This window comes from Rousettus aegyptiacus, unplaced genomic scaffold (genome assembly GCF_014176215.1).
Source record: "Rousettus aegyptiacus isolate mRouAeg1 unplaced genomic scaffold, mRouAeg1.p scaffold_m13_p_12, whole genome shotgun sequence".
NCBI classification, from domain to species: Eukaryota; Metazoa; Chordata; class Mammalia; order Chiroptera; family Pteropodidae; genus Rousettus; species Rousettus aegyptiacus.
The window spans coordinates 58,803,291-58,808,682 of NW_023416287.1; positions in this window are offsets into that span (position 1 = coordinate 58,803,291).

The window sequence follows — 5,392 nt, forward strand, 5'->3', positions numbered from 1 at the left end:
GTCTTTTTTGCCATCCATATGAGTTAACATTCATAGGTTTCAGGGGTTAGACTGCGGATATCATTGGGGTCCATTATTCAGCCTATCACAAATAGGATTTTTGTGATAGTAGTTGCCTTGTTAAGTTGTGTTTTTTGCCCAATTGGATAGAAAAACAATTCTTTGGCCCGTATTTTTTTTTCCTTTTAAATCTATAATTCAGCTACATACATACGTTTGAAAAGCACATCATTTCCTGCAACTGCCATTGTCTTTGCCATCTCAGGAAAGGATCTGAGAAGTGGCTTCTGAAGATAGTAACAATCTTAGACTTTACTCTCCTCTATGAAGAATTACCATATACAAACATCTCATTTTCCATCATATCAAAATTAATGATGTGCTCCAGATCTGGCAAGAAAGCATGTCATCTGCTTTTTAAGACACATAGAAACCTAAATATATACCCCTTTAAGGGAAAGAGAGTGGCATTTAAACAGGGAATGGTTGCCCAGTTCAGAAAAATGAAGTTGAAAGGGGACAGCTATTTAAAAGTCACTCTGATATGACCTGTTCCCCAAACAATTCATCTCAGGGTCACAGCCATTGTTGCTAGGTGGCATAACATTTATTACGATAGTGTCCTGGGCTCCTCGGATTGGTAACAGACATCTACTCCTCAGAGCATGAGCAAAGTTGATAATGTTCTCTTACCCTAGGAGAGCTGAACTTCAACCACCAAGATACCAGTTGACATTAAGACTTTGCAACACCTATCATTGTCTGTCACCTCCTGAGATAATCTCTCTTGTGACCGATTTCTCCCGTCACCAGCCACTGATGCCACTGTATTCAGTCTCTTTTGTAGACGAGCTCTTCGGTCCTTGACACTGCCTGGCTTCCTGAGTTTGGTCATATGCTCAAAACTAACTTCACAGACCTCCAGACCTCATAGTGTGATAGGATAGGAACTAATCAGAGGACCTGGACAGAGTAAGACTATCAGAGAAACTGCAAATCAGCAAAAGAATGAAAGCCTCTTGACCCTGAGCACATCTGCCACATATTTAATTCCATGTTCTTGCCAAGTCCTGAAAACCCAGTCTGGGGAGACTTGGGAGCAGCGTGGGGTTATGAAGTCTAGGAGATGATAGAGGTGAAAAGCCTGGCGGGTGGCCAATCATGCGGTCCACTCTCCGGGAAGGAATCAGACACATGGGTGGCAGGGCAGGGGATGCTGTGAGCCACGAGGAGTCTCGAACACAAACGTAAAGGGCTATGGGAGTGTCTGGGTGACCAGCCGCCAGTAGTACTGTACTTTCTTTTATTTGCTTGTTACTTTGCCAGCTGGCCCCAGACCAGAGGAAGCAAATGAGGATTTAACTGTTGTTTGGGGTTCTGATATAAAGGCTCCATTAAGGAGATCCTGACATTTAGGAGGAAGTCATCTAGTAAGATCCTGGGTGGATCTTCATTTCCACATTCTGGGGTCAAATTGAAAATAAGCCAGGTAGAGGAAGGTTTTATTTTGGGAATATAAGAAGGACTTTCATGGTCAAGCCCCACCTACTTCTCCAGCCTCCTTTCCACTCTGCTCCCCAACCAATTTCACCGCCCCCACCCTCGTCCCTGCACACACACACATGCATACACATGCATACTTTTAGTTTCAGGAAGTTGGAGAAGTTACTTTCAGTTTCTCTTCGCTCTTCTCATTTGTCTCATCTTGTTCAAATGTCATTGTCTTTTGCATTCTTTCCTCAGTTTCCTAATCTGAAATAGTTTACCCTTTCCAGATCTTCCTTAGCATCCCTCATATTGTTTATTGCATGAAGTGCTACAATAATTAATCTACATTTCCCACAAACCAAAACATGTTTGAAGATAGAATTCCTTCATTATATCCCCAGCCTAGTAAATGGTAGTAACTGGATAAGTGTTTGGTGAGAAGATCTCATTCTTATATTAGACACTCATTTGTGGTACAGACCTGGGCCATGGACTTCTGCACATGGTGCCAGACTATATGTGATGGATGCACTAGAAGGAACACATACATAGCCTCAGGGCCTTCACGCACAGTATGGTTTTAAAAAAACAAAAGTGGTCCCAATTGTGTGTTAAAAAATTTTAGTTGCTCTGGTGTATTCTTTTGGAGAGGTGAAACCAGAATCCTGGATTAGCAGCAAGATAACCACATATGTTCCAAGCACAAGAAACTTGACCACTTTGGAGGTGCCAACAGGAATTCTGCCAACTATAAGTGGTCCATACTGAATGCACCTATGCCAACGCAATCAAATCTCTCCTTGGGAGTAAAAGAAAGTCAAACAGAGATCAGAGATAATAAAAGAAAGTCAAACAGAGATCAGATAATGCTTTGAAGTATTCCATATGCTGGCCTACATTTCTTATGTCCTTGTTAGTTAGACTAGGGCTTATAATTTGTTCTGGTCAATTGAAAGTGACGTGTGTTACTTCTGGGCCAAAGCATAGAAAAATAGGCATGAATTCTCCAAACACTTGCTCCCCTGGTGTGGTGATCATGGAGGACTCATGTTGATTGAGACGGCAGAGCACGAAGATCAAAGAAGCATCCTGGACTGCTGAGTCACGGCATGGGGAGCAGCCGCCTTCGAATGTTGCCCAAATTCTAAAGGATGCGGCATCCATTGGTTGACTGTCTTTTCTCCTCTGTGGTAATCAATATATACCTCTCCTTAAAAACCCAAGGAACCCGACAGACTGCTAGGCTCGGAGTGAATGTAATGAGTGTGTTATAAAATATTCAGAGGAGATGCGCTGATATATGGGCTATAAACATCTGTGTACCTTCTTTACACAAATTCTTGAATTATAGCCTTGCAAATCAGTCATCAGATGGCAGGGTCAGAGATGACGGAGTATTAGGGTGGAGGTTTCAGATATTTTGGATGTCTTATCACAGGCCTTTAAAAGGCCCCCAGCCTTGACACCATTATTTGACCTCTTACATGTGTTCATTACTTAATACTTATTAAATGTCTAATAGCTACAAATTTCTTATTTGGTACAGATACGTTTTTTTTGGTCAGGCTCCTAAATATGTCCATCTCATATGGATGTTGGTCAGCATTCATAGGCCACTATTTCCTGACTCAAATGACAAATTTCTAATTAGAGCAAGTATTCAATACAGTTTGAATGAACAAATGCATTATACTCCTACCTCGCCCTACCTTAGATCTTACGAACACAGAATTTACTAGCCTGAACTAGAAAAGGCAATTACCTTTTAAGTAAACAACTACCTGTTTGTCTACATTAGGCTCCATCAGGAATATTCTAGAATTTATTTTCCACAGAAATAAGTAATTATTATCTAGACCTAGAAGGGAAAATGAGTTTGATTTGCAAACAATCTTAAAATACACAGTCCTCTCTCTCTTCTCTTCCTCTCTGTAAGCACCATGAGGCATTTCCTATTAAAAATTTCAGCTCTGCTTCTTTTCACCTTTGCCCTCTTCTCTGCTCAGACTTTAAATTCAGGAGATGGCTTCCCTGGAGGATATAGATTCTTGTGCCATGTGACCTGGCCTAAAGGGTAGTATGACAGAGCGAAACAAAAGGGGTTGCTAACCTTGCTTTCTCCCATCCGCATACCACCTCCCCTCTGCCACTGTCTTCCAGTGAGTGAGGCTCCACAATCTCAGTAACACCTGCTCGTCTGTGTGATTCCATCCCTGGCTGATTCTGAACTGGAGAGGGAAGGTGGAGTTTGCAAAATTCTAGCATTTGAAAGAGACTGGTGAAAAATGTATTTTTAAAAAGGTTTCTATTGTTTTTATATTTTCTTACTATAGAATTAATAGCTGCTTATTGTGGAAAAAATAAAAAACATACAGAAAATCAACAAGAGAAAATTTATTTTTTAATATAACTATTAGAGATAATTGGGTGTATTGAAAAAAATGTGTACTCAAGTATATTTATAATAATATATACTTACTATTATCTTCATAACTAAATATGAATTATCTTAAGAAATCAGAATTTCCATTCTGGAAGCAACTGTGTGTGGGCAGCAAACACATTGTTGTTGGTTAAACCACTGAGCTGTTGCGGGTTGTTCCCGAAGCATTAGTAAGCATAACCTGAGTAATATATTAGTCACAAAGTTTATTTCCTCCTCTTCCTGGTTACTCAGTCTGATTGCCTTTCCCATCCTTCCTCAACTTTAGCGAATGGATTGTGAGCAGAAGCTGTGCATGTTACCTTTGTGTTGAGATGAGTAAGAAGTAGGTGTACCTTCTCTCCTCTTTTTCTCTTTCTACTGATGAACATAAAGCCTAGGAAATGAAGAAGCCCCATCTTTAAGAGGATTATAGATCCTCGAAATACTGCTTAGAGGAGCATTACCAATGATTCAGAAACACTGGTGTCAGAATTTATGTGAGTGAGACTGAATTTTTATCATGTTTGAGTCATTCCACATTTTTGGTATTGTTAAAGCAGCTAGCATTACCTTGACTTTTAAAGAAATTGGTTCTTTGAAGAGGAGTGTTTCCATAACCAAAACCTAAAATTTGTGTCATCTGGTTTACTTGTAGAATGGCAGAAGGCAAGGAAACTAGCACTCCATAGGCCGAGTACCCCAGCTCTCACTGGCAAAACATTTGGTAAAATTGTTGACTACAATAACTTAGAAGGCCGACTATGTCCATGCCAAAACTACTGACTCAGGGAAACTGTAGGCAGGAGTTAGTATGACTGTGTGATAGCTACTATTATCTGATTTTAACAAGGTTTTATCAGAAAAGATATGCTGAGGCAAGAATTAGCTAATTTTTAAGCAGATAGAGAAGAGAAAGGAGAGAGTTCATTTTCAACTTAATATAAGATAGAATTAGACTTCAGCATGTGGACATTTTTGGCTTTGTTTTTTTTTTTAAACAGCTATCATTACTTTAATATGGTTGCATAGTATTTTATTATATGAATATGTCCCAATTAGTTTAAGCAAACCCCCATTGAATAGTTGGAATGTGTTCAGTTGTTCTGCCATTGAGAAAAGCCCTACATTGAACATCCTGATACTTTATTTATCTAGTTATTGCCTTAGAATTAATTTATCCTTGCAATTTTAAGTGTAGGGTTAAAACATGGATGTTTTAAATTTGATGTATTTTGCCCAAGTGTCCATAACTAAATTTACATCATTTTAAAACTTCACTAGCATAGGCTCATCAGATCAATTTTTATCTTTAAAATAGATGAGCAAAAAATATGATGTCCTATTGTTTTAGTTTGTTTTCCTTTTATTATTAGCAAGATCTAACATAACCTTAAATGTTTACTGCCACTTGCATTTAGACATTTATGTCTACTTTTCTCTTGAGATTTTTTATTTTATTTATAATGACGCAGTTTAATT